Below are 15,545 nucleotides of genomic sequence, written 5' to 3' on the forward strand. Positions count from 1 at the left end.
AGCTTTTAAAGCAACAATTATACATCCAAATTAGCCAAGAATGGAGTTAAACAATTGTAACCTCTCAGTGTGGCAACAAGAAGCTACACAATGACACCAGCATTGTGGGATGGCAGTAAGCCAATGGCATACCCTGCCCTCACACTCTTTCCTCCTTCTTCTCCCTCAGCTCTCACAGGTCCTCCTTCCTCAAACCCTCTTACATTGTTCCTACCTGAATGTTGTTTAATTCTCCTGTTTTGTCTTTTTATTTTGTATTAATCAAGATTTTTCCTCAAAGACTGTCTTTGATGATGATTATATTGATGTAATGCCTGAGCTTCTTGCTATAGCTATATTTGCATATTATAATTTAAATAAAAAGTATGGTGGTCACTCACATCAGCATATTTTAATTAACAATATCAAGATTTGTACCTCATAGACTGATGTCTCTGATGATGCTAATTTAATGCTTAAGCTTACTACTATATCTATGCTTGCTTATCCTAATCAACAATTTGTTTCTGACCATTCCCCAGAAGTGAACTGTTGAATCTGATTTAGTTGATTCAATTGATGACCACTACTGATGTTCGTGCCCCTCCTGCAACTAATCTCATTATCATTAGCATGCTCAATGTTTCCTGGATTCCTTGCCTAACCATTTATTGTTTGCGAGTACTCTACTTCACAGTTTCCTGATGAAGTTACCCGGATGTTGTCACAGGAATCCTACATCATGTACAGCATCATTCACAGCAAAGAAATTGTGCAGTAATTTGTGCCCAGATATAGTATCCCATGTGTTGTTGAAGGTGACAGAGGTACTCATTTTACAGGGAAGTTATTACAAGCAATCTGTCAATATATGGGTATAACAAGCAAAATGAAACATGTAAACACTAAAATTAAGTACAAAGATAGATATGGTGGGTGCAAAAACTGTCTTGAGTTGGCTGGAGACTTTACCTCTGGTCTTGTATAGCATTTGCACGACTCCAAAGTGGCCACTTAACCTGTCCCCTTATGAGCTATTTTTTGGAAAAATGTCTATACTCATTGTAAGTCCAGCAACAGACTTGTTGCTGTCATATGATTTAACTACAGACTATTTTATACAATTCTCACAGCATCTATAGACTTTACAAGAAAAGCAAGCAAGCTTTGAAGGAACTCCCAGAGGGACCTTGCCACAGAGTCCAGTCTGGAGACTATGTAATGGTGAGAAAGTTTTTACATTCTGGTTGTCTCATAGATCGATGGCAATGCCTGTTCCAGGTCCTGCTAACAACCTCGACATCTTTCAGAGTGGCTGAAAAGGACAATGGGATTCATGCATCTCACTGCAAGAAGGTTTCCGACCCAGTGGTGAAGTCAGTTGAAGCAAGAGAAGACACAGATAAAGACATTGACTGTGATTTAAATTTAATAAACTTATTTGATGATGGGTCTAATCAAAGCCATAGTTCAGAAAAAATAAGGTTCACATAATCGGGGACATTCTTAGTAATGTTCTTGTGGATTGTGGGCAGAGAAAAAGAAAGATGGCTATGTGTGAACAAGTATTTGTGTATCCATTGATTGAGGCAGGTTTTTAGGTTGCATTTTTAAACTTTTTATTTTTCTAGTGAATGAGGGCTATCAAGGACTGGTGGCTGGTGATGAGGATGGTGTGGAGAGTTATCCTAGGGATACTGCCGGGGTCATAATAGTGGACTCCACTCCTGTTTTGAAATCCATGATTAATAGGGATAGTGTATTGATCACATTAAGAGCTATGAAAGACACACACACTCAGTTTACTACTGATACTCCCATGTATAGGTACAGATCAGAGGATAGTCAGAAGACTGAGGTTAAAAATTCTTGAAAGCCCATATAGAAAAATAATCAGAAGGTTTGAAAAATAAATACATTAAAGTAATAAATACTGGTAAATAAGGACCCATATACTGGTACTGGGTATACGATACATCTGGCGAAATATCGGAAAAGATAAGCCATTATGGTAAGGAAAAAGTGTGGATTTTTGTCCCCAATTCCAAAATGTATATGTGAATATTGTGGTCAGAGATGAGGTGTATGCAATGGTACAAAGACAGCTCCTCTATAGAAACTGACACTTCTTCCCTTAACACTTATCATGAGCTGATAGGGAGAACAATAGGGTTGACTGATTGTTGGGTATGTAGTCAACTACCATATCATTCAGGGAATGTTGGGTTAATGGCTATCCCATTGCACTAAAATCAAACAACACTTCACTCACTATGTGGAAATCACACACTTGAACCTTATAATGTCACATGCTCCATAGGTTTAAAATGAACAATGTATCCAAGGTATGATCAGGACAATATCAAGTGTATTAACTAAATGGTAATGGTCCTGAAGGTACTTATTTGGATGCCAGTGTTTCTAACACAATCTTACAGAAAGGATCTTTTAAAACTAAACATGATTGGGGAAAAGCTCTCTTTGAAATTATTAAATACACAAAACCTAATAATGAAGAATATGTGAGTGAATTGGTAAAATGTGTAATGACAGAAGGAGTGTTGGGGTACAATAAAACATGCAATCATCGTATTGTAGAATGTGTTCAGAAAAAAGAAAGTATGGATGAAAAAGGTGCCCATTGTAATGTTTCTTATGATGCTTTTTCTAACACATTGTCTAATAAACCATGGGCACTACCACAGGGGTTATATTACATGTGTGGACATAGGGCTTATAAATGGTTACAGGTAAATTCCTTTGGAATATGTCTTATAAAGAACATTGCTATCCAATGCAGTGGTAATACAACATGAGGATATAAACGAAACATATAGGCAAGAATTACTCTAGAAAAGAGTAATAGGGGAATTCAATATGGAGAGAAAACTTAGTTTTTGCATTAATATCGCACCTATGACATCATTATTGCAGGTTTTAGTTTTACACCGTATTCAATTTCAAAGACTTTTCGCATGTTCGAAAAGTCTTTGATAAAAAATCTTTTCACCATTGAATAGGTGTCGAAAAAAAGTGCAGAATGGGGATTTAGGGGTGCAGGCTTAAAAAAAATAGCCTGCACCCCTGGGAATTTCATTTTAAAAATAACTGTGTCACAAAAAGTTTAAAAAAAAGGGACACCCCAAAAAATTAATTAAAAAATTTGGGTAAAAAAAAAAAAATGGGAAAAATTGTTTAAAACTAGGGAAATAGGTTCAGGGCTATTCTGAAAATATGCGGCAGGTGTTTTCTACAATTGATTTATAACGGCAGGTGCACAATTACAGAATTTTTAAAAACTTAATTTAGGGACATCAAAATATGCTAGTACCCATTTTCATGTACCCCAAATTTGATGGGACCACTTAAAAATATGATGCTTCAAGAAGATTTTCCAATACATTACGAAGAAATCAGATGATACAATTTATGTGAGATATGAACTTTCTTCGGAGTTATGAAGAATGTTCAGAGGATGGAACTGATAAAACAGGAATATGTGGATGTACATATTCCTTCAGCAATTCACTTCTTTATGCATGCTTATGCTACTTTATTTTCCTGCACTGCAATTTAGAGTATATAGAAATGATTGAGAATATATATATATTTGTTGTGCGAGTTGCGGAAGGCAACACTTGTCGAATGGCCTCAGGTCTAGAGAGGATAAGGCCTACCCTTTCCACCCTAAAGTAAGCAAGTGTGTGTCTGATGCAGCAGCCATCTTATTTTAAATTTTAGCTAAAAGAATGTTAAATGATGTATTAACAAGTGTGTAGAGATTAGTGTTTTATTCTTCTGCAGGTGCGATTAACTGTGGAGATATGTATAGCTTAAACTGCTATATACATTGTTTTAGGAATAAGAATAGATTTAAAATGTAAGTTCTAACAAACACAGAACAGCTGCCAGTAGCAGCTCTCAGCTTTTATATAAACAAATGACCTAACTAACACAGCATTTTACTGCAATATGCAGAAATGAAGGCTAAATGTCTGATTCTTTCATGAGAACATATCTGATTCTAAAATGGGAACAGAAAGATAACATGGAATTATGTCAATATTATGTCTAAAGCAGATGACAATGAGGACCTAGTACATACATAAATTATTTGGATTAATTGGACTAATTGAATTAATTGAAGGTATAAACAAAATTAAGATATAAATATGACCAGAGAGAGAGGGAGGGGGGAGCAGTCAGAGAACAGAGGAGAGAACACAGAATGAGGGTCGGGGGTGCTGTTGCCATTATGTATGTATGAAATATTGTCTGACTGCTATCCTGGTATTCTATACTGGGTGTCACACATTTATTTTAGAAGTATTCCCTACTGCTGTTGGTCTAACATAAATTATTTTTTTATAAGTCTGCACTGTCAAAATATATGTATGATTAAGCTGCTTTTAAGTGAAAGCATTGTCATTCATTTTAGAATCTGTAATTGTGTGAATTATTTCATTACTCTTTATATCAAGGTTATAGGCTTGTAAGTTATCCAAAACTATCGCATTATCAGTGTTTAGCGTGTGTTTAGACATTTCTTTACAGGTGAACTACAGGTACCAGCGGCCCCTTAATGTCCTGCATGCCTGTACTTGTGGTTCTCCAAGTACCAGCATGCAGGGGAGGTTTGCTGGGACCTGCAATTCTACTATAAAAACAATGTTGATACTTCTCTTATTTTTCACCACACCTACACTATCAACCTGCCACCCACTGCCCAGGAGTAGTGGGGATAGCCCCGGGCTATCAGCCTAGGCCAGGGGTGCCCTGGAGAGGAGGATATTTTTTTAGGGGGTCCCCAACTCCCCAGGGATCCCTGGCCTGGGCTGAATAGCAGTCAGGACTGATGCTGCAGCTGGGGGGCATGGTGAAAGGGTTCCCCTGGGTGTTGCAACAGTTCCCTTCTAGAAAGGTTCCGGTTCTGATTTTAATTATAGGGGGACACCTACCAATTTTCCCCTCCTATAATTAAAAACAGGACTGGCCCTGCAGTTTGGTGCTGGTACCTAAATTATGGTGGAACCCTATTCATTTTGTTCCATGTAATTTTAGTTAGCAGGACAGACTGACAAGTCCAGGGCTGGTTACGCTTTTGGGAGGTTGACCCCACATAATTTTTTTCCATAAAGTTAACCCTAACAAAAAAAAACAAGCAGTCTGCACATATTTCACTGATATGTGCAGGCTGCTTTTTCGGGAGAGAAATTTGGGTGGTTAAATCAGGGCTTCAAAACAGACAGGATAGACCAAATACACCATCAATGAAAATGATCCTGTCTAAACCGGGAGCTTGGTAAATTCCTGATTTTTTAAGTGAAAAAAGTTTTTGACCGATCCTATCCGAGTTGTAAAACTCACATTCTGGTTGGTCAGAAACTCACGTGTTTCCTTGTATGAATTATCATGAGAAGTGACATGTGAGATATGTTTCTACTTGAAACTCGCACCCTGTCGCATTTGCAAATTATGCAGCAAATTAGCACCTTCAGAAAGTGTGAGAAGGTGTGACTTTTCACTCACATACAAACTCACAACCTATTTCGCCCACAATGTGAATCCAATGACAGCAGTGATGATACACAATAATTATGTAGTATAAATCACCAGTTGTAGATGAAGGAGAGCACTAGCACTGGTAAATCTGCACCTGCAGCAGGATTTGTCCATCATGATAGCTGTGCACTAGTCTGGAGTCAGCTATGTAGATCACCGATTGATGGTATAGAAAGAGTGCTACTTGTATTGTATATGCAGCAACTATCAGCAGTGGGGAGATCTATGTACCCTGCACCTGCAGCTGTACTGACCAGCAAGGTTACTCGATGTGTGCTGCTAACACCTGGGTTGGTAATTGGTGGCTGAAATGAGTGCTGCCATCAGAGACCATGGGGCAGATAGCTCCATGTGTAAGGTGTCTGACTGTCATGACAGAGGTGATAGGTTTGAGTCATGAATATGACAGTATTTTCAAATGTGTTTATTAAATAAAAGATGATGTAAATGAAAGTGCTTGGAGTTGCTAGATGGAGGGATACTTGGACAAAGAGGAGATGCTGGTGGCCAGGACATACTGGGTAAAAAAATAGGAAGCTACAAGTAAGAATGATTATAAAAAGAAAATTGACAAGCCAGAACAGCACTGACCACCCCATCCTGCAGTGCCCTGTGCTGCCTCCCATGTTGCATCACCCTCATTATGACCATGGGTACAGATTGAGTGGTGTTTCCTAGAGTTTATCAATGTGAACAAGATATAAATTTAGAGAGAGAGTAGCACTGCTTGGCACTGCTCTCCTGCACGTGGTGTCTCACAACAAATGGCATAGTGAGGTTAGCTGTATGAGGACTCATCTGTAAGAGGGGTACCTAATTATCTAGCTACTGCCTGAAGTCAGTGTAAGGCTGTTTACAAAAGCCCATCTCCAAAAGTTATGTGGTCTCTGTCATCACCCATAAAAGGAAATATGAGGAACAATTAAACGCACAAGGTTTATGTATTTCATTCAAGATAAAAAGCCCAATGTTATAAAATGTATATATAGTAATAACTTATTGCAGTAGAATTAAAATCAAGTTTTCATAGTATTATGGCAATTGTAATGACACACACAGAATAGCTATTCATTATAATGAAATGGGAAAGCAAAAAGGAAATTATATTTATAGTAAGGGCACTGAAAAAAGGATCCCTTTAGTGATATGTAGTATTTTCCATGGTTGTAACAATAAAACATACTGCAACTGTTAATATTTTTTTTAAACAAAAGATAAATTTAAACCATGACTAAAAAAAGGTTGACTCAAGTGTGGTCAACAGAAGCAGTTGTATAAATTACCCCTTCTTGATTGCACAAATATAGGTTACAAATGAGAATACAGTAACACACATGCAAAAAATCCTTAGCATGAAACAATCATTACACAGACTGAAATATTTAAGAAAAAGAAAATGAATTAAAAAATACATTAACACGTAAAGTTACAAATTGTCCTTTCTTATATAAGTATACTCACATGGGAATGGTCTGTTGATGTGAGCATTTTATAGAAAACTTTCAATTGAAGAAATGAGTGAGATGGTGCAAAGATGACTACAGTAGGTCATTGGGGAGCAGATATAACAATGGTCATGACCTCTTTAGGAAATTTTGGTTGTAATACCTATGTGGTCTGCTTTGGAAGAAGAGGAAATGGAACCTTAAGAGTTAAACTAAAAACAGTTTATTAAAAACTAATGACACATTAGTTATTTCCACAGATACAAATAAGTATTATTTGCAGCTATATTGTAGGTTCCGTTAACCCACTAACAATCACTAAGGGTCACATTTATCAATATTATTTTTACTAAAATAATGTGAAAATTGTGATTTCACACCCATGTCACATTATTCTAGTATCACATAAATGTATGAAAAGCCCTCACTATCACTTTTTTTTACTAAAGAAGATCGCATTTCCCATAATTGTATTAAGAAATGTGATCTGTTCAAATTTATTAAAGTAAAATATTACCAGTAGGGAACCCTGTGATAATAAATGTGGAAATGGGGTTATGCAGGGCCCCCCTATTTCTTCTACTCTAGCTCAGCCCTTCCTTGTCTGCTGAAAGTGAAAGCAGATCCCAGAGTAAGCTTCTGTGATCATCCTTTGTGTCTGATAGAGGAAATAGTGGTAGCGCTATGATGAAGTAACAGAATGTCACAATTACAAGTGAATATAATATTAGTAAACTAGTGTTTAATAATCAATAAAAGTAATACACACACTATAAAACATATAAGCAACCCCGCTGGATAGAACAAAAAACATCACATTAGAACAGTATTTTTGTGGATTTGATATCCATACCCATTCCTACATATATCCCCTGCTGTAGTAAGTCCCAAATAGTAATGCTGTTGCTCCTAATTTAGTAGGCAATATTCCAGTTGGTGGTTACAATTACCTGTAAGTGCACCATAGAGGGATGGTCTCCTGCTTTTGAGATGTTAAATCCACACTGTATCCTAAAATAGTATGGTGAGCATGCAGGTGTAAATCACCGGTGAGCAAAGTAGTTCATTCCAGCTGCACATAGGGGGTCATTCAAAGTAGGTCGCGAGCGCTGAATGCTCGCAACCGACTCGATGTTGCCCCACTGGGCATGCACACGATGGAGCCAGCTCCATCATGTGCATGCGCGAGATCCGGCAAGCGACGGACGCTCCGTCGCAAGGGGTCTCGCAGCAGATGGGGCAAGCTGTCGATGGTGAGTGACAGCTCAGCCCATTTGTGAGGCGGGCAGGGGGTGTGCCTGCCCAAATGGAGGCATTCCCACCGGAATGCTTGCCTTTTGGGGGCGGCCTCACTGACATCATTGCTGATGTCAGTTGGGAGCTTCCTGCTCAATCAGAGCAGGAAGCTCCCTGCGGCTTACGATTGCCCAGACCCAACCTTAGGGTCTGGTCGTAAGCCCCGATGGTTGCGATGGTCTTGACCATCGCGACCATCACCCATGTTAGTCACTAGAGCTGTGGGTGTTAACCCACAGCTTAGTGATCGACAAGGAGGTGGTCATTCAGGATGCAAGTGGCCGTCCTGATTCAGTTTGACCGCTTGCAACTAACGACCACCTCTGAATGAGGTACATAGTGTGTAAAGTAAGCAAATGTGGGTCCTGGTATTGCACTGCAAGTCAGAAGTTCATCCAGTGGATAAAGCATTAAAAATAAGGTGCCCTAATGCATTTCACTGCACAACAATGGCAGCTTTATCAAAGGTAACTCTGAAGTGTCATAGTCTGACCAATATACCTCTGCTATAATTGCATATAATTAGCAGCATTGTACAATTAACAATATATATACTGATACAAATAAAAAACAATTCATATCAGGACAATTGGAGAGTAGAGCAGGCAGACATATTTATAAGCATTCTTGCCTACTATTGAAATTGCACTCCAGGGAGATTGTGACAGCAGCACCTATGAGTGCAGTGGTTAAGTGGGTGTTCACTGCTACTTCTGAGGGGAGTGTCATAAAATTGATTTACATCCAAATGTAAACAAGCCCCAAATCTGTTAGTAAAATCTTTTTGTTGAGGAAAACACACCGATAATTTTTAGAAAATTCATGTAGCCATAGGTATCATTGTGCCATATAACCAATGCATGGAAATTATGCTAATGATCCAATTTGAATGTATATATATATATATATATATATATATATATGGGTTTTTTTAAATATAAAAGCTTCAAAATGGAGGTAAGGTGTCATAAGGGAGATTGGCAGACTTTTCAGGGAGACAGGGAGCTTGCTGCTATTTTAAGGAGTCTCCCTTACAATGAGGGAGAGTTGGCAAGTATGTTTATAAGGTACCCAGACCAGAGGATGATAGACCAGAAGAGGATCACAGTGAAAATAAATAGTAAAAACAAATATTAAATAAAATAAAACTTACCTGCACCCAGTGATTAGTTATCAGTGTCTCTACCTATGTGACCTGGTCAGCTCATCTGTGCAACCTCAGCTGAGATGCCTGCCAGACAATCACTGCATCTCAGCTCGCTACTGTGCAGATAAACTGATCAGGTCACACAGAAAGAGACACTAATCATGAAGCAGGTAAGTCCTGATGCAGGTAAGTTTTATTTGATTTATTTTCTAAAGAGAGAAGGGAGTGAGATCTTGGAGGAGAGGACAGCGGAATGGTTGCCAGTGGCACATGTGCAGGAACATTCTCAGGCACATTCGCAGGCACCTCAGACTTTTATTTAATTTGTTGACCATGCTGTTTGTGAATGCAGTTCATAAAAAGAGCACACAGAACATGCTGTGATTCATTGATTACCCTATGATTTATAACACCCCTATAAACCATTTGTTAAAATGAAATGTGCAATATCTGTAAACAAATAAAATATGTTAAACTATTGCTACTGAATTTAAACTATAAGGCATATTGGACTAGTCATTACAAATAAAATAGTAAAACAAGTTATTTTTGTGTATATAGTTGGTAGATGCAGTGAGGAAATTAAAATCTCAGGTAAAGGAATATTTGAATTTTTTTTTTCTAAAAAAGTTCTGGATTCATACAGGTGCTTTGGAGGTGTGAGAGATTAAGGGGTAAATGTGCAACTTTGGTAGTTTTTCCATCCATCTGCAAATGAACCACTTACTAAAGGTAAACTGATGGAAAAACTACCATATTACCAACTTTAGAACATTGGTCTAAATACCAATTATTTTACATGGACAAGAATTTATGCTGCATTTTTACAAAGCATTAGTTTGCAAACTGACAAAAAATAACCCTAAAGTGTTGGCAAACCCACCAAAACAATAGACCTGCTTGTGGCAGGTGAGTTTGGGTGAAGTACTGCACAGGTCACTATGATCTGTGCAGGCTTCATTTGCTGTAGATGTTAATAAATAGGTAAAATCAGGAAAAAAAGTCTGTGGTCCCCCCAAATCCATAACTAGCCTTGGACCTCTGAGCTTATGCTGCTATTGGAAAATAGATAGTCATAAAAATCCAGGCATGGTTGGGCCAGTTTAGGTACAGGTAGATTGAGGCATCTGCAAACCCATACACACTGTGGCTCTAGCAATTCACTCTAGTCAGCTATGCTGCATGACCATGGGGCTACTAAGGACTGCAACAATCGGTGTACCTGCATGTAGACTGTGGCGTGTATGCATCTGCATTCCTATGAGCAGATTTGCACCTCAGCAGCTTGCTAAAAAGCAGCTGCAGTAAGAACTGCATCCATCTCTGAATCAGGTCTACAGTTCCACCACAAGCAGCACAGTTACACTTATGTATAAAATTAAAGTGTATAACTTCCAGGTGGATTCAAAGATAATTTGAAATATAAAAGGCAATTAATAATAATAATAATAATAATAATAATAATAATAATAATTTTGTTCGTATAGCAATTTTCTCCAGAAGGACTCAAAGCACTTTACAGAAATTATGGACATAATACACAGGTTAGATTTGCAGAAGATACAAACCATAAAACCTTATACAGATGTTTAGATTTGCAGGAATACAGAACATAATGAACATAACATTGGATTGACAAAGCCTTTTTGGATCATAAATTCCAATGATTATTTATCCTACCCATGAAAGAACTAAGTAATGCAGCCATCCTTGGTGTGCTACATAGGTTACACTGGGCATAATGTGCACTGCCTGAAGAGATGACACATAATGAGGAAGCACCAGGATACTACAGCAAGATGTAGGATCATATCCATGCAATGTTCATTCTGCCCATCAGAGAACCAGGAGATATTGCTTACCCAGATTCTGATTGGTGTAAGATATTCCAAATGTGCTCCCATTTGGGTAGAAGAAAATTGGCCCATATAAGTTTCTTACTATGATCTTGTACTTAGTAGAGTATGGGGCTATAATATCATTCAAAATAAGAAAGTAGAATAAAAAAGCACTAATAATGCATTACATATTTCATTTTTAATAGTCAATAAAATGTCCACAGTTATAGAATAAAATATAAAGTAGAGACATCACCATAAAAAATATATACAGCAGTCCTCTAAGGGCAAACCAGCCTCATGACAGAATTGTGCTGATTATAGTATATCAAACCAATTCCGTCATAAGTACCAGGTCTGTGGAAGGATGGCTGAAGGCTCCTGATGATGGCTTGATCCAAGTGAAGAGGGTAATATTCCATTAAACGCAACTTACACAGTAGACAGTGTACTCCTTATTCTTGTTTTAATCAAAAGGGGTAAACTCTCTCTTTGGACAACCAGCTCTGGGACTGAAGTGCTGGGTATGGAAGTTATCAGTTATATATATTGATATGCATATTGTACTTTTCAGGTGGCTAATGTGGTATAAATGCACTTTCTTTGTTTGGGGCATAATCACCCTATTAGATATAGTTTAAAACATAGAGTTTATTAATACAGTATAAAATACATCATATCAAGTGAGGTGAACAAAAACAAAATACAAATATTAAAAACTTACCAAAATGGTATTAACAGGTCAGGATCATCAATACCTCCATATATAAAATTGTGTAATGGTATCCCTCACTTTAAAGTAGATATGTTGATCCAAAATACAGTGTGTCAGTAAGTGTAGTTGCTTAATTCAATGTGATCTAGATATATATAAACAAAATAAAGCCAGTCATCCATGACAAACTGCCACTCAATAGTAGCTAACATAAAAATAGAGCAAAAGAACCAAGTCAACTTGTTATTAAATCAAGAGACCTATATCTGCAGTACTAGTGGTAATATAGGTAATACTAAAGCAAATATGTAATACTGCATGTATGGTAGAGGTGAACAATATCTAGAAAAGATAATCTTATAAGGGATTAATCCCTTTAAATCAGAGCTAATGAGTGCCACCCAAAATAATTTTCTAAGGAAGTAGTGTATGCTATAATAGACCTTTCAAATGGCATATAAATTCATCATAGTGCCAGCAGAGGTGTCACTGGGTTTGGTGACACCCAGTGTGTGTCTCCTATCTCCCCACATGGCAGAGTCACACATGCCATAAAAGTGGGCAGGGACTAACCCAAAGGGCCATGGCCACATGGGAAATCCCACACACATTACTCTGTGGGCATGCATAGCATCCCTAGAGATGCCTTGCTGCCCCCAGAGACTAGTTCCCATGCTGCTGGTTCCTTTTCTATGACAGGAACCTTGTGCTGCAGTAAAATGTCACACTGCAGCACCCAGCTCCTGTCACTGAGGAGGAACTGGCATTTTGGTGTCACCCCTCAGAGGGTGAATCCTGGGTATGACCCACAACTCCCACTCCCCCATAGCAATGACAGTGAATTCCAGCATTAGAAAATATGTCACTGTAGAAGATTTGTGTAGCACCATTCAGGATGATGCAGCATATTCTGCGGAGAATAATCAGAAAGAACACAGTAATGTCATTATGTCAAATAACAGAAAATATGTCACTGCAAAAAGTAAATGTGCATTCTCTATGCACATAAATGCACCACAGTGCCAACATTTGAGAATATGTTAATGTTGAATATGTGAGTAACACCACAAAGAGTAACTTATGCTAGTGCAGAACATTCAGGTCATATACAGTTTTATTGGCATATCAGACATAAGAAAACTTTTCAGTGTAATGTGGATGTGCAGCACTACACGTTGTGGCATTCTATAATTAGTACTATATAAATTATATATTCCATTAGCCTGATTACTTGTTGAGATTATGCCCCAATTTTGCTGAAGTTGGCTCTACCCCACAACTCACTCAGACAATGAACTTGGAGGCTCAATGAATGATACAAGATGCTCATTGTAAGGCTAAGATTGCTGCGGCACTTGTTCAATATCTAACCCATAATAATACTCCCAATGTTTCCCAGATTTCTAACTGGTAGGCTCATAACTGTGTTCTTAAAAGGCAAGTTCATTCAGCTAGGTTCCGATATTAAAATGCAGATTTCTGCACAGATCTCGACCATAGCTCAGCCTTTTAAACAACTTGAGACCTCCCACAATCTTCTCTCTTGGGTGGCACATAATATTACTTTCTGATAACATTGTGGAAATGCAAAAGTTGGTTTAACCAATGGGGAAACACACCATGGAAGCCTTTAGATGGAGCCTTAAGATCATCTGGGTTTATACATGCTTTTAATGATAATTTTGGTAGATTTCACTCACAGACCTCTAAAAATGTTTCCTGCTTTCAACAATATTATTCTATTCTACAATTTGAAAAGCTCCTCCCCACGGTCACCACCCCTCCCTTCTTCCAACAATGTTTTAGACAATCTTTCTCCAGTGTCTTTCCCTATCCTCCCTCCCTCAGATAGAAAATCTCTGGTGCTTCCCTTTACATTGCAGGAGGTTGTGCTAGCAATATCTTCCTCTCCCTCTGGTTAAAGCCCTTCCCTTGATGATCTGACCAAAACAGATTTTCAAACATTTAAAGAGTTACTGGCTCCCATGCTTCTTTGTTCTATCAATTCTGTAAAGCACATATCTCAGTCAAACAAGGCCGATGTCAGGTTTGAAATTATTTTAGAACTCAGTGTGGATGCAGGAGAATACACTGGAATGGGTTTGCAGTAGTGAGATGCAGCAGGTTTAATAGGCATATTATAATTCATTAAATGGTGATGGATATTTAAACTGGCAGAAATAAACAAGTCCAAATGATGTGTGGCTGAAAACAAATGTCTTGGCAGAAAAACAAAGTCCAATTAGAGAGGCTTGAAACAGGTGTCAGGCAGAGAGAACCAAGCCCAATTAGTGAGACTGGAAACAGGTGTCAGGCAGAAAACACAAAGTACAATGGAGGTGTGACTGAGGAACTGATATCTGAAGTATGGGAGTGGGTTCTGAGTCTGAAGAGCTGGGGGGTACACAAACCATAGGGTGAGTAACTGGGTATAGCGGGGTAGATGCTAGTATCCAGGAACAGCCTGTGATGGAGACAGAGCAGGAGATGGAGCACTGCTGGGACTGCAAATAACACACTGAGCTAAGGAGCACAGAGAACTCTCACACAGCTTGTGCTGTGTATATTTTGCACTGGCAACTAGATGGTGTGCTGAACACCTTTGAGTACCATGAGAAAGTGCATGATAGGCTGCTGAGAGCAAACACAAGATGCTCCAACCTGATTGGCCCATTCAGGTCACATGCCCAAAACCAATATGGCAGCACCCAAGCAATCCCCAGTGTGGCAGCATTGCCAGTCTTACCTGTAACCACATGGCTTGTACCCCTCAGACATCCACACGCACATCACACCAGCCTCCAGACATTAGCACCCCCACCAGTAGGACCAGGTACCAGGTACAATAACTCTGGTCAAGACACCAGGTAAGGACCTCTACCTGTGCCAGAGCTACAGACCCATCTCACTTCTTAACTTTGATCTTAAATTATATGCTAAACTTATAGCCAATAGAATCCATCCCATTCTCCCACAACTGATCCACCATGATCATGTAGGTTTTGCTAAAGGCTGAGAAGCATGTTAAAATACCACAATAGTCCTTAATCTTATGCATCTAGCTTCAAAGATGAATACACCCATCATTCTACTGTTCAATGATGCTGACAGGATAAGTAGGACATTTATGAGGTGTGTGCTCGGCCATATGGGACTCGGTCCTCTTGCTTTCCACAGAATTTTAGCCTTATATGCTACTCCTTTGGCAAGATAAAGAGTAACTGGCACCCTGACAGAGTCCTTTTCTATTACAAAAGGTACCCGACAGTGCTGAATTATAAATAAGTTCTGAGTCACCAATTTGCGTTTTTAAATGCTAAATATCAATATGAATCAGTCGGAGTTTTGTGTATCAGCACTTGATGATGATATAAAATAATCACAGTTTAGTGTTTTTTTGTTTTGCCGATATCATTCAGTCACTAATTTGCATTTCTAAATGCTAAAATGCCACAATCAAAACAGTCACAATTTTGTGTATCAGCATTAAAGCCAATATGGAACAGTGTGCTTTTCTCAAACGGTAATTAATGGTATGCATCCATTTGCTTGTTTTTTAATAT

Source organism: Taudactylus pleione, unplaced genomic scaffold, assembly GCF_031769625.1.
Source record: "Taudactylus pleione unplaced genomic scaffold, aTauple2 ptg000627l, whole genome shotgun sequence".
Classification (NCBI taxonomy): Eukaryota; Metazoa; Chordata; class Amphibia; order Anura; family Myobatrachidae; genus Taudactylus; species Taudactylus pleione.